At 48.4% G+C, this 27,228-nt stretch overlaps 1 non-coding gene across 1 annotated transcript; it reads right to left on the bottom strand.

Moving 5' to 3' along the window:
• Positions 1–14,916: 14,916 nt before the first annotated feature.
• Positions 14,917–15,001, bottom strand: LOC128138517 (small nucleolar RNA SNORD45). Its single transcript, XR_008234055.1, has one exon. It is a non-coding gene; the product is annotated as a small nucleolar RNA SNORD45 (small nucleolar RNA).
• Between the last annotated feature and the right edge of the window lie 12,227 nt (positions 15,002–27,228).

Genomic DNA, 27,228 nt, shown 5'->3' with positions numbered 1-27,228 from the left:
ACAGCCGGCCTGGGGCAGGGCCGGGGGGGGCAGAGGCGGAGTGGCCTGAGGAGAAATGGGGGAGAGACAGGCTGGAGGCAGCCGGGGCGAGGGGGGTCCAGGGAAAGGGCCAGGGGAGCTGCAGGAGCAGCAGCAGGTATCTCCCAGGGCGGAGGGGCCTGGGGGGAGACCTCGGTGATCACCCAGGGGCCCTGCCGTGGCCCAGTTGAGTGCTCAGCCCCAGGGACGTCCCCACGACCAGGGTCAGAGCGGTTCCTGCTGCTGCCCCAAGGGTCGCCAGTCCGAGCCCCGAGAGCTGGAGGTCGGTGCTTCATGTCCGCGGGCCAGGGGAATGCAGGGCGGCCTCCTCTCCATGCTTTGGAGCAGGCGTGCTCTGGTGCCCTTGCTGTCCCCAGGCCTCCCTGTGGGTCTCGTGCTCGTGGACAGCCCCATCATAAATGGGGATTTCCAGAGACGGAAGTCGTTTCTCCCTCCTGGTGAGAGCACACGCCGGGGCTTTGCTGTCAGAGAAGCAAGTGGGGAGCGCTCCTGGTTGGATGCAGCTGCCTTGGCAGACGCTTGTGCTCCTCTGTCGGCCCCGAGGTCTGATGCATGCCTTTCCCCCCACCCAAGCTGTGCTGCCAGCTGTCACGAGTCCTGATGTAGGATCCTGCCGACTGCGCCAATCTCTCGCCAAGGGGCGGAATGCACCTCGCTCAGGAGGAGAGAAGCATCAATCTGTTTTATTGAGGTAAAATAATAATTTGACAGAGTTCAATAAATTTTTGGAATTTAACAAAGTTTAACAGTGGTTTCCCGAGGTTCAGTAAGTTGGATGGCAAGGTTCACCTTATTAATTACTGCATGGAAGAAACATAGAAAGGAGAATTGAGTTAGAATCGAGCTGGAATGATTCACACAGAGACCGGAGACGCAGAAGGGTAAGGAAGACCCTCCCGTTGAGTCACGAGGTTCAGAGGGGACCCCCTTGCTTTCTCAACTCCTTTTGGAGCCTAGGTGCGGCTCGGCCCAATCTTAGTCTCAGACTTGGACAACAGTTTATGTCTAATGGAATTATCTATACAAAGTTTATAATAGTTAATATTAAGTAGCTACATGGATCAGTAATGTTTCATTAGTATTAATTCAGCATGCTATCAGTCACTTAGCAAAGATCTGCCATTGAGAACAGGTGTCTCTGCCTCGAGGAGCAACCTTGAGAGGCGTCCCAGCTCAAGGGGAGATCACTGCCGTGCAGCCACGCTGCCTAGCAGGGAGAGCTGAAAGAGGGCTCACTTAGGCTGTCATATTTATGGGATAAAGTGGCTGGCTCCTAGTCAAATTACACGTGATAGGAAGGGTATGGATGAGACTCCTTGTACCCGCAACTTTCTTTGCTCCTTGATAAATGAGTCTTGGAAAAGCCACCCGCTGTTCCTGTGTTAATCGCATGATGAGTGTTCCAAGGTCATATGCATCGGTGCTCACTGGGTCACTCGGCTCCTTTGTGGGTTTTCAGAGAAGAGATTGAAACTAGAGGAGTTCTTGGCCCGGCTATGGCTCAGGCCTTTACCTCCTTTGGAGCCTGTACCAACCTATGGCTAGTTTGGTTATGGGGTCGAGCGTAGCTGTCACACCGGCCTTTGGGAAATGAGGGTACATGTGACCCTGTGTGAGGTCAAGTTAGAACATGCTTTGCAATTTGTGTATTTACTGCAGTGAATTTTCTGCTCTTCCTGGCTGTCTTCTGTGGTTTTCAGCCTGCCTTTGCTTCCACAGAAAGAAATATTGTGTGTATGAAAGAGGCCGTTATGAATCTTCCCTGGCGGGGGGGGGTGTGTGTGTGCTCTGCTTCTGAATTACAATCTGTATTATTTATGCCAATGTTCGAAATATCTTTCTAATTCCCTGGTTTAAGTATTCTGACCGTACTCCAGCTACATTTTACTATGCACAACTCCCACCAACCATCAGTTTTTATTTCAAGTTGTTTTTCATGAAATAACACACATTGCATCCACAATCCTGTGTTGCTGGTACATGGTTTTCTTTACAGTTTTCCAGCTGTATTCTTCCTCCCCATGATAAACAGTGTTGCCAGTATTTCTTTTTATCTTAGAATACACATGGTAAGGATGGTTGCTGGATGTCTCATCCTTTTTAAGGCCGTGAAGACACATTCCAGCAAGGCCTTTTCCCAGTCCCAGGTATTCAGGGACGCAAGACATGCCCATATCCCCATCAGCTCTGTGGAGGATTTAAGAGAGATTGTGCACCTGAAGGTTAAACAATGCTTCTGTGTCAGAAACTGAATTCCAGCAAGCAAAAGCAACCTCCCCAAATCTTAAGTTGTGTGTCATTTTAATGCTGCAAAATGTAAATAATGATCCTTGCATACATCTTTCTCAATTAAGCGTACAGTGGAAGTCTCCTCCTTCAACTAGTCTGGAGCTTAGAAGTCAGCTTAAAAATACTGGATAGTGTAATTTTTGCTGCACATGGCCTACGTCCACGTGGAAGAAAATTGGATTAGTTACACAAGTCTTTATGTAAGGCACAAAGAGAGCGTAAGGTTTTGAGTGCCCAAGGATGTTCTTTTCGGGTAGATTAACAGGCACATATACACCCTGTAATGGCACAAGGACTCCCCAAAGCGTCTTCAGTACAGCTATATTTTACGTAAGCCACTGTTTTCATGCAACCTCAGCTAGCGTTGTGCTGCTCTTTACAGGATCGAGTGAGTGGTGTTGTCTTTGGCTGTGTGGGCTTAAATGTGTTTCTAATGCGCATGTCAAATAATTACCTGTTAAACAGACTGCCAATCTGACTGAAGCCAATGCTTCCGAAGAAGATGAAATAAAAGCTTTGATGGTACAGTCCTGCCGTGAATACGATCCAATCAAGTAAGTGTTGATTATGTGAAAGCTGTTCTTTGAAGATTATGGGAAAATTGCAGAGATGTGTGTTTTAACAAGAGACACATGCCTACCTTTTTCTTTTTTTCCCCAAAAGCTCTTAGTTACATGAAGAAACCCTTGGGCCCACCTCCGCCATCATATACTTGCTTTCTTTGTGGAAGACCTGGCCACTACATGAAGAACTGCCCAACAAATGGGGTATGATTGTGGGGGACTTCTGGTGTTACTCTAGTTTTTAATTGTTTTACCTTGGCAGTTACGTAACAAATACATGAATACTCATATTAAGAATTGTTTCTCTTGGGGTGAAAGGCAGAGTTATATGGCAATGTTGCAAAGCCCTTCAAAAGTCGAGGGAAAGCTGGAATTATAAAGGTGAAATTTTCTTTCTAGGTCGTAGACATTAAATACGTCCATAGATCTTTCTCTGTGAACTTTCATGCATATTTTTATATACTTCAGTATTACTGGAAATTTTTCTGGTTTCCACCCTTTTTATTGACAGTTCACAGTTTTTATTATTTTGTATAAAACGAAGGCATTTCTCTTGACCCCATCTATTGAATATTTGCATGTTTTAATTACACTAAGTCCCTGGTTGAGTATTCATGCCATTTAACGTTAGTCACTGAAGGTATACATGTGAGGTATGAATTCAACCTTCATTTATAGACGGTGAATGTAGGTTTCTCCAGTGACTGATTCAGAGCACCGGCTTAAGCTCTCACTCTGAAATGCGCTTTGGAGGAGGAGCAGTGGGTTTGTGTCTCTTCTCTGAGTGGAGGGTGAGCTAAGGCATATGACAGCCTTAAGGAACCTGAAGTTAAGGCAAAGAATGTCACGCGACTTAAAAACTCTGCTCAAGCTTTTGGAACATCCTGGCTATATTCATGTAGGAAAATAAGTATTTCAGTTGAGCAACCCTTACACTAGGTAAAAGGAGAGGATTAAAGGCTTTTGCTGCTTAAAATAATCAGGGAAATGTCATTTGAAGTGTGGGTCTTGAGGTACGTCTGCCTCTCTTTTCTTGAACGGGACAAAAATTTTGAGTCTGTTCCCAGAATTCAAAAGAGCACAGGAATTCCAAGGAGTTTCATGATAGAGGTGAAAGATGCCAATACAAAGGGTGCTATGCTGACAAGCTCTGGAAAATATGGAATACCAACTATTAATACATAAGTATGGAACTAAGTGGACTGACCAAAAAGTGAATGAGAGAAACCACGCATAAATGTCTGAGTGGCAATGCAACCAAGTTGGTCAGCATCTGTCATTATGGGGGAGGAAGCACTGTCATTGTATCTTAACCTGAAAATCTGTGATACTTTCTAATATTGAAAGAGGGTGGTCCTACTGCTCATATCCCTGGAAGTTGGCTAAACTTGTGGTATGCTAAGAATCTGTATTTCCGCAAAACTTTTCAGTAGTGTTTACAGGGGAGTTGTTCTCCTTGAAAGCTCATTTTGCTTCTGTTTTCTGTTTCAAAGGCTTCTTGCCAAATTTAGCAGGTAGCTGTTGGACTGAGATTTCCTCCCCCTCTGACTTTTATTAAATCCCATGTGTGAAACAGACTGAAGTTTTCATGTTGCTAGAAACTGAGAAAATACTACCGCGTGCTGACAAGAGTAGCTGTTTTAAAATGCGCTTGATAGCACTTCTGGTTTTCCATCATGGATCTCCTTTTGTAGAAGCTGTAACATAGACTTCTTCCTTTTATTAAATGTAATTACTCAGAGACTACCTTTATCCTGAGCCTGCAATTTACATTTATCCTCTGGCAAAGGAGAGGTGGGATTCATTTCACCTGATTTCTAGCTGTCAAAAAAATATTTTCCTAGTCTGAGCTTACTTCTTAGTTGATCCAATGAATGGGAGAGTTCTGCAGAAAGAAAGTTGTTCCTCCCTCCCTCTTACAGTGTTGTGGCTATAGAAAAGTAGTTTAAACTAAGTGCCTATGTTTTAGAAGGCTAATGTGGAGTGAGAAGAATTCCATCTCCTATCTTCCTTTGATAAAATCCAAAGCTTGGAAAAGTTTTCCTTTACCCATCTTTAACTTGTTTCTTTTTCCTTCCCCACCCCTCCTCCAGGGAAGCTTATGCTAGAGGAAAGAAGGAAAAGCCTCCCTTTTTACCAGAGGAGCCGTACTTGTCCTCCTCAGATGATGATCCTGTTCCAGACAAGTTGTTATGTCTGATTCGTAAGGATATAATGACTGATGCAGCTGTTATTCCCTGCTGTGGAAACAGTTATTTTGATGAATGTTAGTGTTACTCCCTTATTTGTTGATTCAAAACATTACATCTGATCTTCTGAAAGCAGAAAGAGGAGATAACCAAGTAGCTTTGTTACCAGTTCTATTTAATATTTAATATGAATTGAATACGAAAACGCTCTTCTCGTATAAAGGGGAAAAAAAAGCCAGGAAGCTTTCCCCCCTTTTTTACATATCGAGTTAAATCTTCTTTACATGCGGAAGGACGAGTATGAGAAGAGTGGCTAACTGTGCAGGTGATTACAATATTAGATATTGAATGCATTTAGTTTGTCCACAGCCCTTTCTCTCATACAAAATTATATAGCCAACTCTGGTGACTTACAGTGGTCTGCAACAGGCGGATAGTTAAGCATTTAATCCACATTCTTCTCCACGGGAGAGTTGGTTAAAACCTTCAGAACTCGAACCTACTAATGGTTTTTCGAGATGTGTTTTATCCATTAACCTTGAGGTTGGGGACTTCTCGCTGTACTAGATAGTGGGAAAAAGACTAGTTGAAACATCAAGACACAGCCTATGCTACATCTTCAGATGTTACAATAGTGAAATATCAAAACTGTATAGTTATTTGCTGCATACTAGAAATTTTTTACACTATTAAACATTTATAGCTTCATGCTCTCAGTTCAAGAGCATATTCACCCAGTAATCATTTATGTGTTTCTATAATTGATTAGAACCCCCAAAACTTCCTTAGTTTGGCTAAGTACTATTTTGATTATTCTAATTATACACAGGTATTAGAACAGCATTACTGGAATCTGAGGAACATACATGCCCAGCATGTCATCAGACAGATGTTTCGCCTGATGCTTTAATTACCAACAAGTGCCTATGCCAGGTAACACGATGACATTTACGTAAAGTGCTTGTAAGAAAAGGCTATTTGTAAAAAGCTGAAAGGGAAGAAAATATTAATTTACATCTCCTTAAGCAAGGTGTAATTGAATAAGGCTAAATTTACTTTTCAAATACATTATCTGTTTTTGTCACAGAAGCTTACAACTCTTTAGAGGCAATCTGGCAAATTCAGGTCACACTTTTGTTTAACGTGATTGCCTCGCTTTCAAATTCGGCGTTAACACTGAATTACTTTAAATACAGTTACTCTGAGTTACCAGTCATTAGTATCAGTGTTTAATGGGATGTGTTCATATATCTGTACGTTGGTTTCTTTTAGGACTGGTAGCATTTACAGGAATACACAAGTAATTTTCCTCTGTGAAGGCTTTTGTTCGTATATCTGCTGAAGTTTCATCTTACCTTTTTTGTAAATGTTTTTCTGCCTCTAGGCTGTGAACAACTTCAAAAATGGAACTGGCTACACAAAAAGGCTCCATCAGCAGATTTGGCAGCAACAGCAGCAGCAGCCGCCACCGCCTCCACCACCACTCATGACTTACACCTCCTGCTGCTCTGGTGACTGCCGCTGAACCTTCTACATCTTCCTCTCTGTCCATCAGCAGTTAGTTGGAAGAGAAGGTAAGCTTTCTTCCAACATATGCAGCAATTCTTATATTTTAGTAGAGCTTATTTTCCAACTGTCTGCATTTATTCACAAGGGCTATCAGGTTCCTGTGCGAAGACAGCCAGCAATAGCAAGTTGTCTGGGCCCCCAAGGACTATCAATACCCACCACTGGTAAGGAACTGTAACTTTAGAATGTCTTTTAAAAAGTTATCTTCAGGTAAACTGAATGGGATTTTTTGCTTTTTCCTCTCTCCACTCCAGAAGGTCATCCAGTGAGAGCCAGTACAATTTGCTCAGCAGGTGGCAGACCAGGCTGGGACCTGTAAGTATTCTACAGAAATTCAATGTATTACTACTGGTAAGCTGTTAAATGAGGCTGTAGCACTTCTGCAACAGCTGATTTGTAATGAAGTAAGTATGCAGAAGATAGTTGTGGAGAATACAAGTGGTTGTTAATTTTTAAATGGCCTAATTTGAATTTGCTTTAACAAAGGGGATCTGTGCTTGCAGTAAAATTATTTAAAATAAAACTGCAGTACCTGATTGAAAAGAGGACTCTGAAAAAGGAACTCTTTGGGAGGAAACCATAATTACCTATCAAAATTAAAAACAATTAAAGGATCAGGTGGAGAGCCACCCTTTTGATTACTGGCTGAACAGGGCTGTAGAAATTGATTTCCCAATAGAAGTCAGCCTGCAGCATTCTTTTTCTAACAACTTAGTTGACACGGATTGAGCAAATTCTTGGAAAAGTCAACACTGTTATCTTATGACAATTTTGAGTTTCTTCACTTTAGTCAGCCCAAATAGCCAAGCTGCTTTCTCTCAATTGGAGAGAGAGGAGTCTCTTTTATCTATTATTGCAGTGTCAGGTCAGTCCTTCCTTTTGGTATATATGTGTTATAGATAGATTGTAAGGGTGCACTGTGTTTATAAAATCTGAAAGATAAACCAGAACAAAACCCAGGATCCACCCCACAGATTGTCTAAAATCTCCAATTCAGGAAGCAAGAAAATAACAATTCAGGGACAAGAGCAGGCCAAATACATCATCATGAGGCAACAGCATAGGAAGCGTACATGGAAGAGATAAAAGAAGTTGGAGAGAAGATGAGTTAATATCTGTGCCGTACGGGCTGCCTGCAGCTGTGGCTTGGCACTGCTCTCAGGCTACTGACCCAGCTTCAAGGTGGAAAAAAAAGTGGCTTTCTCTGAATGCTGGCATCAGGAGCAAGGTGCTTTAACTTGCCAGCAGGTGTCTGCAGGCTTTTTTTAGCATGAGTTTGTGTGGTAGGAATGGAAGGTGTAGCTGGTGTTACTTCAGTGAAGGTCAGGGGTTTTGGGGGTTTTCTTGGTTGGTTGGATTTGGTTTGTTTGTTGTTTGGGGGTTTTGTTTTGTTTTGTGCTATCAATTTGGGGGGTTCAGGAGCTGATTTCCGTTCATTCCTCCTCCCAAGTGGTGAGGGTGGAAAAGGTTGGAGTGATAAATTTCTACCTGGCTGGAGGCAAGCCGACCTCATGAGTTGGAGAGACGCATTCACAGTGAAGGCTCATACACCGCCCTGATGGCTGAGGGCAACTCCCTGAACTGTAATAGTGTAAACTTATCCGTTGTCTCTCGGAGTATGCAGGAGAAATGGCTTGCAGCTTTGTGAAGCTATGAACAAGTGACAAAACTTGGAACAAATCAGTTTAACTTCTTGTATAAAATTAGGATCTCTCAGAACAGAAGTACACTGGAGCTGTTCACTATGGTGGAGAAATCATAGCAAGAGTTGGTAAAATATTAAACTGCCAGAGACTTCTCATTTAAACAGAAGGCTGATGGATGAATAGGTAGTATGCCATGCATGCTACTTTTTCTCTTAAGATCTCTTCTTTGTATATGCCTGGCAGCCTGGTACAGTTGAGAGAGAGAAGTAAGATTTTTTATTTTCTATTTTTTTTTAATACCAAAAAGGGAACAAATTCTATTGGGCATAAGTAACTCTCTCAATAAAACTTTCCAAGTGCCATTTTCCTCAACTTTTAAGTTGTGAGATCAAATTTTCAGTAATACATCCAAGCAACTGAATAATATCTGCTATTGCCTAAAAGAATTTGCCCTTAACAATATCTATCTAATTGATATTGTCCTTTATGTCAATCTCTAATTATAGTCTCTGTAGGAAGAATGGGGCAATGAAAGGCAGATGGTGGCCTTCTGTACACTGGAAAGATCTTGGATGCTAGCAAAGTCTAAAACCCATTCTTGTGTTGTGCAAACTTTCTGAAGTGCGAGTTGTACACTGCAAGTAATGCGTAAAACATGTAGGAAGTTGCTGCTGTAGGTGTTTTAATTTAGATGTAATGCACATCAATTAAACATAGGCTTTCCTTCTGCATTTGTTATGAAAATGATAGCAAAAGAAGGAAAATATTCATTATGACTATTTTTACTTAAGAAGTGGAAGTTGACAATGCCTATAAACAAGGCGAGGCAAATTAGGTCAAGGCCTAGTTACACTTGCGAGTAAACAGCCGTTCTGACTGGGGAGACTAGTTGATAGGACCACAGTCCTAATACCCCGCGCTCCAGCTTTTTGGAAAACACATAGAAAAAAGTTTGAAAAATGAGCTCATAGAGAAGGGGGGCGGGGGGAACCCACTAGATGACTAAAAGCCATGTCTGTAGTTGGATAAAGCTACTCTGAGAGAGAGAAATCCATCTTCCCTCAGTGGAAAAGTAAAGGCAACAATTAGAAATAAGGAGATGTAATAAGCTATCTTTTCAAAATCAAGTGTTGAAGCTGTTCTTTGAGCATTTCCTCATGCCATTCCAGACGAAGTGGGTCAGATATGTTAAAGAGTTCTCAGCATCTCTTGACTAACCCAGCTAATATTTGAAGTTGTCTGTATGTGAAGTAGGAAAATATCTGGTTTGAATAATGGCATCATTAATCCCTTTAGCCTTAGGGTCTGGACATGGACTCTTGTCCCGATCCAATATCGGGGAGGGTTCTTAAACGATCCCAAGAGCAAGATTAAGACACAAACGAGGTCAGATGCCGTACAACCTTACAAGTTTTATTTCCTATAACAACTGATAATAGCGACAGGACAGAGGGAAGAAGAAAGGAAAAAGAGGCAGACCTAAGCAAGAAAACGGAAGAGATATAGCAAGACTAGTTACCACCACCACGAAGCCAGCAACATCCCGTTGACTCAGTCTCGATGCAGGTGATGGAGGGTCCAGGTTCCGGGTTCCAGCCAAAGTCCCAGTTCCAAGCGCTGCAGGTTCTCTTCAGTTGCTTTTCAGTGGCAGTTGCTTTTCAGGTGCTTTTCAGTTTTTTGAGAGAGGAGTACGCAGTTCTTTTATTGTCCCGGTCCCCACGATTTCTCCGAAAAGTCCACCCATTTCCACGGAGCTCATTACCATATGTGCCGCCCTGTGGTCCTCCATGGGCGCATGCCCAGGTGTTCGCGGTGGTTTCTTCACCTTGCTCGTGGGCAAGCACAGCTTGGTAGGCACTGCTAGCTTCAGGCGGATATGGCGGTTTCTTCAGGGACATTTTGCGCGTACTCCCCCACAGCAACAGGATGTTGAGGCTCTTTGCAGCAGCAATGTTGAGACAAACATTTCCAGCCGACACAGCCTCTTGCAACTCTTTGACAAGCATGATGAGTTGTAGAGACCTTTTTAATGTGTCTCCCCCTTTTGCTACTAGTGTTTCTGTAGAGACCCTTGATCCATTAAGTACAGTCCTCACCTCCTGTCCCACTCCTTTCTCTCCCCTGGTTTCATCTAGTAATGCAAAGTAGGGGTTTCTTTCTCCATTTTTCACTTTCCAAAGCAAGGGTTCTGTGGTGTAAAAAAAAAAAAAAAGCTCATGCTGCTTTTAATTTAATATTGGCCTGCCATGTCAGTCCTGTGCTGCTTCTGACTGCAAAGAAGTCTAAGCAGACAGGGCAAGCAGAGGGTTGGAGGTGAAAATGATGCCTTGTTGTGCTTGGAGTTCCAGGGGCAGTAACCTTGTGGGCCTCCAAACCCAGGTGCCTGGTGTCCTGCTCAGCCTAACTGGGCAGTGAGCTAGCTAAAGCAGGTTTGAGCACCTTCTACAAACAGAGCTTGACTTGTGCTGCTCTGCATGCTGACATACAGCTCTTGGATTTAGATTAAAAGAGATGTATGTACAGCTAAGCCCCTGAACTATAAAAATCGAACACTGTGTTTAAGAGCACAAGGCTCTGCTAGCAACATTAGCTGCAGATTGGTTGATGTTTTCATTCATCCTCTTCCATAAACAAAACCAAGGTAATGCTGAATTTGCTGCAACAGCTCTGTTTAACAGACCACTTTGTTATATGTCCTTCCTCTACAATCAACTATAATGTCCTTCCAGAATCACTAGAAGCACAGCAAAGACATTGAACTGAAAGAAGCCAGTGTTAAATTGTCTTGTTTAATGTTAGCAGGAAGCTGATGGGAATATCCTTAAATCAAAACTGATATGAAACACATTTCATGTGTCCAAAACTTGTGCTGTATGTAGTGTCACCCTTTGTGGATTTCAAACCTTTTCTCATTTCCTGGCCATCAGTTCTAACTGTCTAGCACAATGCAAATAAGCTGTCTTAAGAGGTCAGCAACTTGGATCTTTTCTTATATCCACAAATGTTTTTTTAAAACAAGTAGTTGTGACTTCTAAGTTAGGTCAAGTTATCTAAAAACCAGAAGCAGGATCTTTTTTCCCTGATTTATGTTAATGCTAGGCAAAAGAGCAGAAGCTGATTTGGAAACCTGTAAGTGGAAGGGTGTTTTCCAGTAACATGGTTGGTTTGTTGGTTTTTTTTCTTTTATGGATGTCATGGTTTAACCCCAGCCAGCAACTAAGCACCACGCAGCCGCTCACTCACTCCCCCCCCAACCTGCACCCAGTGGGATGGGGGAGAAAATCGGGAAAAGAAGTAAAACTCGTGGGTTGAGATAAGAACGGTTTAATAGAACAGAAAAGAAGAAACTAATAATGATAATGATAACACTAATAAAATGACAACAGTAATAATAAAAGGATTCGAATGTACAAATGATGTGCAGTGCAATTGCTCACCACTCGCCGACCGACACCCAGCTAGTCCCCGAGTGGCGATCCCCCACCCCCACTGTGGACACATATTTAGCTAACGGTCGCAAGAGCATTCCAGATGCCTTTAGAAGACCTTGAACAGAATAAACAAGAAGACAAAAAAAGAAAGATGCCAATTAGAAGAACACAGGTGCACATTCCAAGATAAAGGGAACTTGGCACAAAGAACCGCAATTCGGCAGTTTATCTTGACCAATTAGACTGAGACAAGTTTCGCGTGTTTTAGTTAATATAACCAATTGTGTCCTATGTTTATGCGCGTGTACAGTGTTAGTATAACCAATTATATCTTATGTTTATGCGCGTGTACAGCGTTGATAGAACCAATCATATTTTATGTTTGTGCGCGTGTACAGTGACTTTGCAGAATATGTGAGTATAAGTATGTGTGTGTTTTAGCAATAAGGGGTCGTCTGCTGTCTGCTCTCAAGATTACAGGCGTCCGTCTACTTCAATCTCCTCATACGACGTGACGGAGCGGATGGCCCTGCAGAGCAGCCCCGGCGCCCTCGAGCATTTCCACATGAAGCTTTTCCGAGCCCAGCGCAACCTCTACCTGGCCGGTTTCGCCCTCCTGCTCTCCTTGTGAGTTTGGGGGGAGGGGGCCAAATCGGGGGGTGGGGTCTGGGGGTGCCGCGGAGCCCGGCTTACCCTGCCTCCCGCAGCCTCCTGCGCCGCCTGGTCACCCTCATCTCGCAGCAGGCCGTGCTGGGCGCTTCCAGCGAAACGTTCCAGAAACAGGCGGAAGGCGCCAGCCAAGCCGCCCGCCGTTACACGGAGGATAACAATGCCTTGCGGAAGGTATGGCGGGAGGCGGGGGGGGGCGAAGGAGGCATCCAGGCGCCTCGGGCCCTGACGTGCCCCCCCCCCGCCAGCAGCTGCAGGAGGCAGGGGGTGATGGGGGCGGCCCGTCGTCCTCCTCCCACGACAAGAACGAGACCCTCAAGGCCAAGGTGGAGAAGCTGAAGGAGGAGCTGGCGGCCAGCAAACGCAGTACGGGCAGGGCTGCGGGGGGGCATTATGGTGTGGGGGGGCATTACGGTGTGTGTGGGGGGCACTGCTGGTTTTTTTGGGGGTGACCCTGACACAGACAACCCCCCCCAACAGCTCTGGAGAAGGCGGAGAACGAGGTGCAGGCCATGCGGCGCCAGGCCGAGGGGCTGACGTGGGAGTACGACCGGCTTCTGGACCAGCACGTGCGCCTGCAGGTGGGGGGGGGGGCACCCCTAACCCCCTACGACCCCCCCCCAACCCCCTTTCAACCCCCCCCCAACCCCCTTTCGTACCCCTTAACACCCCCTCTGCCTGCCCCCCCCCTCACCGGCAGCCCATGATGGCCCCTGGGACAAGAAGGAGGAGTGATGACTCGGCCAAGCCTGGCCACACCCACCGGGCCACACCTTCCCCCCCCCCATCCCAGTTCAGGGAGTGGGGGCAAAACTTGGACAAGGTGTTTCCAGCCCCCCGCCCCTTACCCTGTGTTTGGGGACCCCCTGCTCTGTGGCAGCACTCCGGGGGGGTGGGGGGCACGGGGGGGCTCTGAACCCCATTTCAGGGGGTCCGAGCCCCCCCTTTTGCCCCTTCCAGGGGGGGTTTCCCCAGGTGTGCACAGTGGGGGAACTCCCCCCCCCCCCCAAAAAACACACCAGCTTCTGCTTCAATAAACATGTGGGATCAGGCCACGCTCGTCTCCACCTCCCACCCTCTCGGGGACCCCCCCCCAGCATCCCAATTTCCCCCCCCCCCAGGTCCCTTTTTACCCCCCCGTTGTCACCCAGGTACGGAGATCCCCGAGGCTCAGCCATTTTTATTGGCACCATGCACAGGAACGGGGAGCTGGGGGTGGGAGGGGGGCAGCTCGTTTGTCCGTCCGTCCAGGCCCCACGGCCATCGCAGCGTGGGGTTAGTCCGTCCCATCTGTGGGTCCCGTAAGGCTGCAGGGACGGCCGTGGGGGCCGTCTCACCGTGGGGCTGGCCGTCTCGCCGTGGGGCCGGCCGTCTCACCGTGGGGCGGGTTCCTCCACGAGCGGGGCACCCCACGCGCTACAAGGCGGCGTGCAGGGCCCGGGCCTGGCCCCGCAGCGCTTCGAATTCCCTCTGCACAAAATTCGTCAAAGCTTTCCGCATTTCCACCTGGGGGGGGGGAGGGGGGAACGAGCCAGGCCCCGTCGAGCCATGGGGCCGGGAAGAAGAGACCCCACAGAGCCGTGGGGCAGAACGGGGTCGTTTTGTGTGTCCCCCCCCCGCCGTGGGGCAGCTCCCCCAGCGCTCACCGTTGACGTACCCTCCGCCCGGAGTCGCTCCAGGAGGGGCTGGACGCTGAACGGTCACCCCACGACCACTGTAATTCGCTACGGGACAGCGTCAGTAACCCCCCCCGCAACCCCCCCCACCCCAAAGCCCACCGCCTGCCCCATAGCCAGCCGCACAGCCCGCCCCCCCCCCAAAGCCACCCTACCCTGCTCTCAGTTAGCGAGGTTTAGGAATACCTCTGTGGTGCCGCTTTTGGGAGTTTCTCCTTGGAAATCGAGGCAAGAGACGCCTTTCCCAAGGTGCAGAAGAAACCGCGTAGACTTGTGCGTACTTTCTAGGTCATGCAAGTAAAGCCAGATGCCAGCCAGAGACCGGGAGCGTGTTTGCATTTCTCCCCGATAAGTCAAATGCCCTATTTTTCATGGGTTTCTCATAGGAATAGGAATCGTGAGCGGGCACAGAAGGGTTTCTGTGCTGGGATACAGGTCATTTTTTTGTCATCGCAGCTTGCACGGTGCCGTTTTGAGCGTTGACAGCGCACCGATGTTTAGCTACTGCTGAGCGGTGCTTATGCAGAACCAAGGGCTTCTCCGTTTCTCGCTCTGCTGCCCCAGCGAGCTGGCTGGGAGGGGACACAGCAGAGACCGCTGCCCCGAGCTGACCGACGAGGTACCACGGTCCGTTCCACGTAGTGTCACGCTCAGCAAGAAATTCGGGACTGGGGGAGTCTTCCCAAGGCAGCCGTCGCACCGAGATGGCTGGGCGTCTGCCTGCTGGTGAGAGGTGGTCGGTGGTTGCTGTCACGTCCGTTGGTTTCCTTTCTTATTCCCTGCGCTTGTTAAACTGTCTTTATCTCGACTCCCTTAGGTGACAGCCTAAGGAAAATGGAGCCTCCTGGGTCTCAGAGTAATTCCAGAGCTAAAGCAGCGACAGACATCAGCTCTGGATCAGATAATACGTGCCGACGCTCATCGCTGACCCAAGAAGACATGCTCCTCCTGTCCTACCCGAGGGTTTCAAATCCAACACGCTTTCTTCCTAAAGCAGGACGCTGCCTTATTTACTTGTAACGCCGTTCCTACGCTCCTTGAGATGCGGCTAGAGGTGGGTTACGCAGACCATCAAGCCGCCGTTTGGGAGCACCAGAGCCTTTTGGGTACTGTTTGTCACCACCGTTTGCGTGAGAAGGGAACTAAAACACAATAGACGGCGAGAAATTTAACCTGCCGTGGAGATAGCTACGGTGAGCAAGTCCGATTTTGTGCTTTACAAAGCATCATTTTTAAAATTCAACCCTGAGTTTTGCAAGTGTAAACCCTTATTTTTATAATGCAAGCCTCAATGTTAGGGCAAAAAGCATCAATTTAAAAGACCAAAGCCTACTTTGGGGGGTGCAAACAGTCATTTTTAAGGTCCAGACCCACATATATGGAGTACAAAACCTAATTTATTAGCTCCAAGGTCCATTCTTAAGGTTCAGAGACTCATTTTAAGGGCCCAGAGCATCATTTTTAAGCCCCAAAGTCTGATCTGGAAGGACCAAAGCCTCATTTGTAGAGTCTAAATCCGAATTTATACAGTCCAAAGCCTCATTTTTACTTTCCAGACTCTTAGCTTTGCCTTCCAAAGCCTCATTTTAGTTTCCAAAACCTTCATTTTTAGGGTGCAGAGGCTCAGTGTTAGTTTGCATAGTCTCATTTTCAGGGTCCAAAGCCTCTTTTTAGGATCCAGACAGGCATTTTTAGGGTCCAAGCTGCATCTGGAGTGTCCAAACCCTCATTTGGAGGGTCCAAAGCCCACTTCTAGGGCTCAAAGCCTCATGCTTAGGTCCCAAAGCCTCATTTTTAGGGTCCAAAGCTTTGATTCTAGGGTTGAAGGACTTCAGTTGTAGGCTCCCAACCCTCTTTTTAAGGTACAAACCCCTCACTTAGGGCTCAAGGCCTCATTTCCTTAATGCCCGAGGCATATAATGAGCATCCAAAGACCCATTTGTAGGGTCCAAAGCCCCATTTTAGGGCCAAAATCCTTGTTTTTAGGCTTTAAAAACGGCCCTTTGGAAATGGTGACTCATATGGCAATATGAAAGAGGGGTCTCAGCATCCCCGGGCCCCCGCTGCCTGCGGCTGTCTGAACCTCTCCCAGCTCTTTCTGGGAGACGGAGATTGCCGCGGGAAGGGGTTACTGGGAGGAGGTACTGGTCCGGCCGACTTGGGAGGGTCCGTACCAGTTCCTTGTGCTCTTTCTAGTTAGTGCACAACAAGAAGAGGGTGGAAGACGACCTCCGGCAGAGCCTGCCGTACCTGCGGGACACTCGAGCCACCTTGCCAGCGGTGGCCATCAGGTTCATCGGTGGGCCACAGTCCTTGGCCGCAAGGTCTTGCCGCACGGCACCCGAGGAACCGGAGCTGCGGGATATCTGCGACGGCAAGGAGGGGCTGGTGGGGCAGGGGACGGGGAATGGGCAGGGTGCCGTGGTCTGCAGGGGACTCCTGGGGGTCTCTGCAGGCAGTGGGGGGGTCACGGCTGCTCCGCTGCCTTCTCTTGCGGCCCTCCCGCCCTTGGCGAAAGACCCTGAACTCTCCGTCAGGACTCCAGCAGCGGAGGAGATCTTCGTCCCGATAAGAGAGATGCCAACATCGGGATGGAGCCTGCAGTCGCTGTGCTGCTGGCCCCTGGTGAGCCCTGAAGAAGTGAAATCCTCCTCTGGAAAACAGCTGTATCTTAATAAATTTAGGGTTTTTTTAATAAAGCTGGAACAACAAGCCCAGTCCCATGCTGTCCTTCCCATGGAGAACACCCAGAGCGTGCTGAGCAGACAGCGTCATGCCTGGCTTGTGCTGCTGCCTGCAGGACAGCACAGCGGGACCCCGGGTGTCCTTGCAGAAAAGTCCCAGCTGCTCCGCTGGACCACAGAACCCGGAGAGGAGGAGGAGGAGAGAAGCTTTAGCCCAGCCTGCCTCTCCTGAGTCATCTCAGGGCACCCGTGCTCTGCCGAGCTGGCAAATTGTCATTTGTCCTGGCATCTAAACCCTCTTGTTTACAGGGGAGGTGTGCTGGTTTGGGCTGGGATAGAGTTAATTTTCTTCACGGTAGCTGGCATGGGGCAATGTTTCGAGCGGGAACAAGGGGTTATACCAGATGTCGCGAGTGGGGACAGCCCAAAACTACGTAAGCCAAGCGGGGCAGGAACAAAACTGCCACCAGCCACCTCGAGCGGGAATCTGGCAAAGCTGTGGCTGATGGGAAGCTGACAAACCCTGGAGGCAGGAGAAAAGGCGGGTCGCAAGCGGTGTTCCCCAGGGCTCAGGATTGGGGCTGGTTCCAATAGCTTTATCGATGATTTGGACGAGGGGATCGAGTGCTCCCTCAGCAAGTTTGCAGACGACACCAAGTTGGGAGGATGGGTTGATCTGCTGGAGGGTAGGAAGGCTCTACAGAGGGATCTGGACAGGCTGGATCGATGGGCTGAGGCCAATCGTATGAAGTTCTACAAGGCCAAGTGCCGGGTCCTGCACTTCGGTCACGGCAACCCCTTGGAATGCTACAGCTTTGGGGAAGAGTGGCCGGAAAGCTGCCCGGCAGAAGAAGACCTGGGGGTGCTGGCTGACAGCCGGCTGAATATGAGCCAGCAGTGTGCCCAGGTGGCCACAAAGGCCAACGGCATCCTGGCCTGTATCAGAAATAGTGTGGCCAGCAGGAGCGGGGAGGTGGTTGTCCCCCTGTACTGGGCACTGGTGAGGTGACACCTCGAGTCCTGGCTTCAGTTTTGGGCCCCTCACTACGGGAAAGACGTTGAGGTGCTGGAGCGTGTCCAGAGAAGGGCAACCGAGGTGGTGAGGGGTCTGGAGAACAAGGAGAAGGGTCTAGAGAACTTCCGAGGAGCGGCTGAGGGAACCGGGGTGGTTTAGTCTGGAGAAGAGGAGGCTGAGGGGAGACCTCATCGCTCTCTACAACGACCTGAAAGGAGGGTGTAGCGAGGTGGTTGCTGGTCTCTCCTCTCAAGTAACTAGGGATAGGAGGAGAGGAAACGGCCTCCAGTTGCGCCAGGGGAGGTTTAGTTTGGATATTAGAAAAAATTTCTTTACTGAAAGGGTTGTCAGGCATTGGACCAGGCTGCCCAGGGAAGTGGTGGAGTCACCATCCCTGGAGGTGTTCAAAAAGCGCGTAGACAAAGCACGACACAGCTGGTTGTACTGGGTCCTCCTGTAGAGAACTCAACTTTTTTACTGGGTTGTACTGGGTCCTCCCGTAGAGAACTCAACTTTTTTACATGTGCTTCCGTGCAACAATATTGTCTCATCTCTTTTCAAATGTCGTCGCCCTGCAGTCGTTGCTGAGGGAATGGCTCCGCCACAAAGGATCCTCTTTCCCCCGGAGAAGATTTACATGGACTGGCAGCAACGATGCAGAGCTGGAGCGGGACTCCACAACTCGGGCAACATGTGTTTCCTCAACTCCGTCCTGCAGTGCCTGACATACACCCCACCTCTGGCCAACTACCTGCTCTCTCGTGAGCACAGCCAGTCGTGTGAGTACTTTTAGGAACAGCTCCTTGTAAATCTGTCGGGCACTTCCCAAGGATTCCAAGAATCTGGAATTTAAGAGAAAAGCAGCCCTTCTTTGCCAATTCCCCGAGTGGGTCTTCTCTGAACACCCAAGCCTAGAAGGCACTTGTCGTATCTAGCTGTGTTCGTCTTCAGAAGGGCACCCCTTTCTAGCCCCAGGTCTCGGTCCCTATTCCTGCAGGTTAAACCCTCTTTGCTTATTGCACAGAAATATTCTGTCAGTTTCACATCCCTCTGAAGAAAGTTTTCTCTGCGCTAAAATGTCCTGGGCTCGTTGGGATGCTGTCGCCTTGGGAGGAGCGGAGACCGTTCTTAGAACTTCAAAATCCCCACTGGGTTTCCCATTGCTGTGGATGTTTTGCTCACCTAAGGCTCTTGCTTCCCTCCCTTCCTCTTCAGGCCGCCAGCCAGGCTTCTGCATGATGTGTAGAATGGAAAAGCACGTTAACAGCGTCCTGCGCTTCTCAGGCGGTGCCATCTATCCTTCGGCTGTCGTCAGCATTCTCACACGTGAGTCATTTCGGGTGCTTTGACAAGTTTTCTTCTGTTCTTGTAGGAGAAAGCTACTAACTTCTTCTTTTTTAGTAATAGGAAAACATTTCCAGCTTGGCAGGCAGGAAGATGCCCATGAGTTCTTACGTTATGCTATTGATGCCATGCAGAGAGCTTGTCTGGGTGGAATCAGCAAGTAAGCACAAGCAAATTCCCTTTGCAATGTTCCCGAGCCCTTTGGACTCCTTGGTGCAGTGCCATCAAGGAAAAACTACGCCCAGGGCTTTCACACAAAGCAAAACTCTGGGAGGAGATAACTCTCTGCCTTACCATTTATTTCCAGCTTGGACATCTCTTCTGAATCGACTACCATCGTCCACCAAATATTTGGGGGCTTTCTGAGATCCAGAGGTACTTTTCCACAACCATTGCTCTCCTTGGAATTGTCTGTGTCCTTCTGTCGGCCTGCGATGAACAGCCGATGGTGTGACTGGCGTAGTAGGTATGAAGGACGTAAAGCGGCAGTCAGTCGACTTCCCCATCGCGGAGCATTTTGAATTTCCTTCCAGTCACGTGCTCGAGCTGCAAAGTGGTTTCTGATTCCTACGAGGCCTTTCTGGATATTCCTCTGGATATCAAAGTAAGAGAGTTTAATTGTGCTTCAAGATGTCGCAAGGCCCCTGTAGCTTTCCAGAATCAACACAGTTGCTTTAAAAACGCATGCCGTGAACACAAGAGAGCCTGGTGGTGGGTGGCAAGTGGAGTGGAAGGATCCCTCTGCGTCCTTCTTCTTTTTGCCCTCCCTCAACACCCGTCTGACGGGTGGTATTATTTTCATTATTGATGACCCCGCGTGCCATCGGTAGCTGAACTGAGCAGCGGCACAGAGACGTAGCTCTTGATAGCCCCGGGAATTGAGGGAAATGTTCGGCATCGTACCCTCTTTCTGCCTCCTTGTGGGCGCTGCTTGCGGGTTCACCTGGGTCTTCTTGTCAACTCCTGATAAGTGTTTGGGCGAGGGCATTTCCCGGAGATCAGTCTCTCCTTTCTCACTCCTCCAGGCAGCCTCAACTGCCACCGCAGCGCTGACGGACTTCGTGAAACCCGAGCAGCTAGATGGTGAAAACTGCTTTAAATGCAGCCAGTAAGATGATTATTAACACCATATTAATACTAGATCCTGCGTGAAGGTGCTGCACATACTCTAGCATAAGCCATCTTTTCATATAACATAATTTATTAACATAATAATTCACATAGGTTAGATGCACGATAATGAGGCACCGATATTTTAATATGGCTCTGTGCATCTGAACAGCCTTAAAACAGCGTAGGGGGGTGTGAGACATGAAAGGATGTCTGGCCTTCTTGGGGCAAGATAGGGCGTATACGAAGGTTGCATTTCAGCACTTGGCTCTGTGCTTGGTTTCAAGGTGTAACAAGACGGTTGCCGCCTCCAAGAGGTTTACAATCCATCGCGCACCCAAGGTTCTCACCGTGTGTCTGAAACGGTTTGAAGATTTCAGCGGCGGGAAGATCAACAAGGTGCGTATGCAACTGGAGCGCAACGTTCCCTTCCTGGAGCGGGATATTTCCCAAAGCAGTACGCTCTTTCACAAGCCGTTCACGTTGAGTTTTTCGCGTTCCCTTCCGGGGAGAGGAGAGTTGCCGCGGGAAGACAAGCACGTACTCTGCTCCGGGAGAGCTGCTTTGGCCGAGAACAGTGTCCTGCCACCCAAACCATTACCTGTTGCTTTGGGGAAAAACCAAGTGTTCATGAGCCCCAAAGATGTATTTATACACCTCTGGTCTTGGAGGGCTATTTCGTGTAGTATTTCAGGATCATTTCCGAGCACTCTCGGTCTCTCCGTAGGTTGTGAAGTACTCCAACTGCTTGGATCTTCACCCGTACATGTCTCAGACAGACGGAGAACCGCTCTTCTACTCTTTATACGCTGTCCTGGTGCATAGCGGTAACAGGTGTCATTCAGGGCACTATTTCTGCTACACAAAGGTAAAGAGCAACTTCCTTCCATGCACGAGAAAAAGGCGTGCTGAGGAAGACAGACTTTCACGGCAGTGATACCGGCAGCCAAGGATTTGGGGGAGAAGGTCTCCTTAGAGGCTGGGTTGGGTTTGTTTTGGCGTGCTCTTGGTTCTGTAGTTTTCTGCCTGAGTTTTTGTGGAGAAACCATGCAGTTCATCTCCAGATATCATTGCCTTTTTTTTTACAGGCCAGCAACGGGCTGTGGTACGAGATGGACGATTCATCTGAAGATCTTTGTGACGGCAACACGGTTCTCCAGCAGCAAGCCTATTTGCTGTTCTATATCAGGTAATAACAGAAGAGTACTTAAAGGGAAAGATGGGAAGGGACTTTTTACGAGGGATTGTAGTGGTAGGACTAGGGGGAACGGTTTTAAACTGAAAGAGGGCAGGTTTAGGTCAGCTGTTAGGAAGAAATTCTTTACGGTGAGGGTGGTGAGACACTGGAAGAGGTTGCCCAGAGCAGTTGTGGATGCCCCTTCCCTGAAAGTGTCCAAGGCCAGGTTGGATGGGGCTTTGAACAACCTCACCCCATGGCAGGGGAGATGGAACGAGATGATCCTTAAGGTCCCTGCCGACCCCAACCATTTTAGGATTCTATGAAATGGAGGCCGTAGGGAGGATAAAGATGAGGTCTTGCTCCAACAAGGGCAGACCCCAACCAAATTTCAAATTTGTAGGTTTGGATACGTCTTCTCTCTGTCATAGAAACCGCTCCAAGAAAATGGCTGGACCCCAGGGAAAGCTGCAAGAACAGCCCTAAACAGAAATCACTCTTTTTTTTTTTTCTCCAGGAGCTCTGATTTAAGGGGAGGAAGGCCTTCTTCCCCACAGATACCATCACATGCCCATGCCTTCCCGAGTCAGTGGGCGGCCGGCAGCAAGAAGGTAGATCCTGTGGGACCACCGGGTCTTCTTCCTAGGACTAAGGTAACTCTGGGGAGATGGATCAGTGGATTTCTTTCCGGGATCTTGGCATCGTTCTCTTTTCCCTCCCACGCTGCAGCCTTCTTCAAAGCTGCAACGCTTCTCCCTCTCAAAGCATCCCACCTCGATCCACCCCATTTGTCCACCTTTGGGTCTTCTGCCTTTGCAGCCCTCCAGGAGAAGCTCTGGGACGCCCTTAGCTGTCCCGTCCCACAGTTTCTGGGGGTTCCCCACTGTTCTGGTCCTTTCATGGGGAAAGGTCAGGGCCTTTTCACAGCTCTCTTTGCAGGACGTGGCGGTGGGCATGGAGGATGCTCCACAGGACTGCAGCTCCTCTACAAGAACCAGGACCAGCCAGTTAAACCAGGCAGATGCGTGGGAGGCATCTGCAGCGTGGGCAGGCAGGCGCAGCACGGCCTCGTGCGCGTCCAGAACCCAACCCGGCTTCCCGTTCCGCTGTCAACTGTTTGACCGTGGGCCGCACGCTGCGCAACGGGACGACGAGCAGGAGGACGGATTCACCTCCTGTTCCTGCTGCCAGAGGAATGGGGCCAGGGAGAGGGCCTGGAGCAACTTGCCGCAACGGGACAAGGATTTCTGCAGCTGCCTCTTGGCCACAAAGGACTACAACTACTCAGCAAGGAGGAGGACTAGTCCGAGTCACAAACAAGCCCCCAGGGATGACTCACCTCCGTGGACCTCCAACTCCAGCTCCCGGTGGGCTCCCGCATCCTGGGCTGCCTGGGAGCAAAGATTGCTTCAGGAGAGAGAGCGGAGCTGATCCCCGCAGTGTGGCTGTAAACTCTGCAGACGGTTCGCGGAATACACAGACGACCGTGGCTCAGCGAGGAGGAGGAGAACTAGTTCTCCGAGTCACGAACAAACCCCCAGGGATGATTCACCTCCGTTGACCTCCAACTCCAGCTCCAAGGCGGTTCCCACATCCCAGGCTGCCTGGGAGCAAACTCAGCTGCGGGAAAAAGAGCGGAGCCGATCCCCGCGGCGGGGTTACAATCTCCGCAGCCGGTTCGTGGAGTACACGGACAACCATCGCTCCGCAAGAGGAGGAAGAGGTGTCAGAAGAAGTCCTCCACGTCGTGAGCAGGTCCCAAGGGATGATGCGGCCCCAGGACCCTCCAGTGCCCGCTCCAAGCAGGCTCCGGCACCCAGGGCTGCTCAGGATCAAATCCTGCCGAGGCAGAGCGAGCGAAGCAGATCCCCGCAGCAGGATTATGATCTCCAAAGCCGGTTCGTGGACGCCACAAACTATGACCCCTCAGCAGGAAGGAGGAGGGCTTCCCTGATGAGGGAGAAACACAACGTCTAACTTCTGCAATGCTGGGGAGGAGGAAGAGGAGGAAGAAGAATCCATCAAGTACCAAAGCAGGGACCAAGCTGCACGAAGGACACCAGCAGCCCACCCTCTCCCTCCTCCCAGTGCTGCCTCTGGCCAGGAAAAGCTCGGAAAGAACTTCCAGAAATTCGGACAACTCTGCCAGCTGGCCCACCTGCCCACAGGTCCCTCGAGGAAGAGCTTCTCTCTGTTTTTGGGATCACCCTGCAAAAACAACACTCGGTTAGAGCCAAGAGGCAGAAAAGCCAAAGACAGAATTAAAAACATTTGTTGGCCTTGCATGTGTAATTTATGGGGCGTTTCCTTCTCTGTAGGTTTTGCGGCAATTGGTGGAAATAATACCCGAGAATATATACCTTCATATATAATTCTAAAATGCTTCCTGTAATACATTAGATACGGGGGTTTCTTTTTAAATCCTTTTATATATAAATGAATATAATTTTTCAATATATATGAAAACGAGAGATTTTTTCTCCACTTCAACACCTCACCCCCATATTTAGTGTTTTAGTATTCTTTTTAACACTCCCCCTCCATCAATGGTCAGGCATTTTTGGGCTGCGATCCCCCTTTTTGGGGGGGACCCCCCCCATCCCCCATTCACCTCCTCTCCTCCGCCACATCCCTGCCCCCCGCAGTGACATTGGGGTGCCCCAAATGATGTCATCACCCCCCCAGACCCCCTCCTTCTTATTCACCCCCCCCAAAAAAAAGCACAAACCAAGGGAAAGGACCCCGACCAGCAGCTTGTGACTTTAATAATGCCTTTTACATAGGTACGTGCCTGCTCCCCAAAAGCAGTGGCTCCACTAGAAAAATAAAAGGAGGGCCCCCCCCCCCACCGCAAACAGTTGCAGCCCCCCCCCCCAGCCCTTGTCCTGCAGGCTGGCGGCTGCCCCAAGGAGGGGGAGCGTGCCAGACGATGGTGCCACATCTCGCGCTCTGCTCCGCACCGGGACGGGTTCCCCGGGTCGCAAACGTCCCTGGTCCCTCTCGGCCCCGCGCTCTGCTGAGCATCGCGAGATGCTTACGACAGGACATGTGAAAAACAAGCAAAAAAAACCCCCCAAATTGTATTTCAGCTGTATACGGAGGGGTTAAAAGATGGGGTTTTGGTCCGTGGGTGAACACTGGGGGAGAAATAGATAGCCGAGAAAAGCTCAGTCAGCACAGAAAACGGATGGTTTGTTGCCCGTTGCTTGGAATACCTGTTCCTCCGCAAATGTGTAAATACCGGGATTTTTCCGAAGAGCAGCGGGCTGGTGTACGGCGAGGCCACCGTTGCCTCCGTGGGGACGCCCACGGAAAGCTGGCACCTACCGATTGCTGGGCCGAGCTCGCGGCGCAAGACGGCACAAGAATGTACGGATGGTCCGTCTTCCTCACGGTCCTCGGGTCAGGATGTTAATCTGCTTTACAAGATACCCTTAGCATAACGCATCTCTGTCATCGTTAAATGCTTGCTTTTTCCCTTATAGTCAGTGTGTGTGTGTGTGTGCGCGTCTTCTTGGGAATCCTCGAAAGCACCCTAAAACATCAGCATATTAAAAAAATAGCACAGAAGAAAGTAGGGGAAATTCCATCAGAATAAGGGGTAGTAGCTGAGCTAAAGGGAGATTCTAGCTACACAGGTCAGCTCAAAATACAACGTGTCCTTTAAAAGCTAAGAGTGATTTGAACACTTCAAATCAGTATTAAGACGAACTGATACCATTCTGAACGCATTCTTAGCGTAAAAGTAAACACTCTTGCCAGTGTCGGAAGGTGTCTCCTCCCCTCCGCACAGCCCTGCTGCAGGGAGATAATCCTGGGGGGCTGCGGGACGAGGCTGTAACGTCATCAGAATCCACGCTTACAGATCCACCACAATAGCTACAGCCCTTGCGCTGCTGCTGCTGCTGCACATCTTGCTTGCTCGGTCAATAAAGCTGAAAGTGAAGTGGAAAACTTCAAAGAGTAAAATGAAAAATAAAGAACAAATCTCCTTAATTCACTTCATACTAAGAAGGTATGCAGATATTTATACACATTCAATAAAATACTTCTATGATAAAAGTATTTGGTTTTCCTTTTGCGTTAGCTTAACTTGCACAGCTGTGAATTGACACCATTAAATTAGCCATCTCCAAAATACAGAGTAATTATTTGACTACAGGGTGTTTTGTGTGTTACATGATGCGGAGGGACGCCTGGCCAGCTGTACTGCCCAAGAGAGATGCTACTGACTGCCAGGGAAATGCACCATTGAAAGCCAGACAGAAATAAAGTACTTTGGAGCACTCTGTCCAAATGTAGGGAAAAAACCCCGTAACATTTAGTTGCCTCTCTTTTTAAACATGTAGAACAAATACCTAACTGCTTAAGCGCACCTAATAAATTCTATGCTACAGCTACTGGCAGTTACAGTTTAAACAATGCAAGTCAGTTTGTAAATTATACAATTTTAACTTCTTTTAAAGTTTCATTTATGATAGAAAAAAAATCAGTAAGATAAGAGATCCCTCCTATGCTTTTACTTTTGGCGGGGTGGAAATTCAAATCCCCAGTGCTGCAACACCTCAGGCTACCAAAAAGGACTGGCAGATTTGTTATTGCTTTTGGCTGTACTGCAGCATGCAGAGGAACGTGTTTTTAAGAGATCTCGACTGTTACAACTGAGAATCCAGAAAGCAGCGACGCAATCAACTTTCAAAAGACGTGCTGTACTTGCGTCTTTGGAAAGAAATTGACTTTTTTGTTGTTTTTTTTTCTTTTTTAAGAGTGAACAGTCTTGTTGCTGATGACTTCTACCGCCAAGTACAGCATCGCTGAAGATCTGCTCTGATGGAAAGCTCATAAAATGCAACTTCTTTGAATGAGAAAGATTTCCATTTTGGAAAATCTCTTTCAAACTAAAGTCAAAAACTACACGCTGCAGGGAAGTGGTCCCTCACCTTAGCTTCCAGAGGGCTGGGGGTCTGCATCCATCCTCAACAAAAACCACATCAGCTAACCAGGATAGTCCTGCAGTTGCCAGGTTCCGCTTCATCATCTACAAAAAACCAAAAAACAACAAATAAACCAACCACAACCAAAAAAACCCAGTACCAGCAGTCACGTCAATCGACACAGACCTCTTCCGCGACAAACACCTCCTCAAAAGCAATATGGCCTTCCTGTTAAAGAATTTTCAGACGTGGGTTTCTCTAGGTTTGCTTTATTAACAACTCAGAGTTGGGCCACCACCGCAGTGAATGGCACACTTCCAAAAGTTTCCAAACCTTACATACCCTTTTGCCACCCATTGTCCCAGTCCAAAGTCTCTGTAATTTTCCAGCCAAAGTCTCTGTAGTTTTCCAGCCGATTTTCTGTTCTCCTAGCGTTATCATTCATCATCTTACTCATCCATTCTCCATTCTCATGTCTCGGTTCTTCTGAGATTGGTGCTCATAGGCAGAAGGTCTCCGGTCACCATCATCACTTATCTTCTTACACTTCAAAGGTAAATTTGAAGTGTAATGAATCTTTAAAAAATTAGAAATTTTAGGCGTATCAACATTTTAACCATAGACTCTTACTGCTGTTCCCTGACTCTGCATCCGCAGGCAGAGCAGCTCCAAGCCAAACACACACGTGCGTGGACTGACAATACAGAGAACGCTACAACCAGTGGGACTCAAAAATGAGAGAAAACTCTCAGCAACAAGAATGACTCCCAGACGGGAGATGCTGTCGAGCAAGAAGACCTACGGGGCTGCAACGGCGAGGTAAGGAGGCTCTATGGGAGCCCCCGAGAAAAAAAAAGAGTCAAATGTAACAGCCCGCGACAAGAACTTACTGT

Source organism: Harpia harpyja, unplaced genomic scaffold (genome assembly GCF_026419915.1).
Source record: "Harpia harpyja isolate bHarHar1 unplaced genomic scaffold, bHarHar1 primary haplotype scaffold_52, whole genome shotgun sequence".
NCBI classification, from domain to species: Eukaryota; Metazoa; Chordata; class Aves; order Accipitriformes; family Accipitridae; genus Harpia; species Harpia harpyja.
This window is presented reverse-complemented; position numbering and strand designations above follow the sequence as displayed.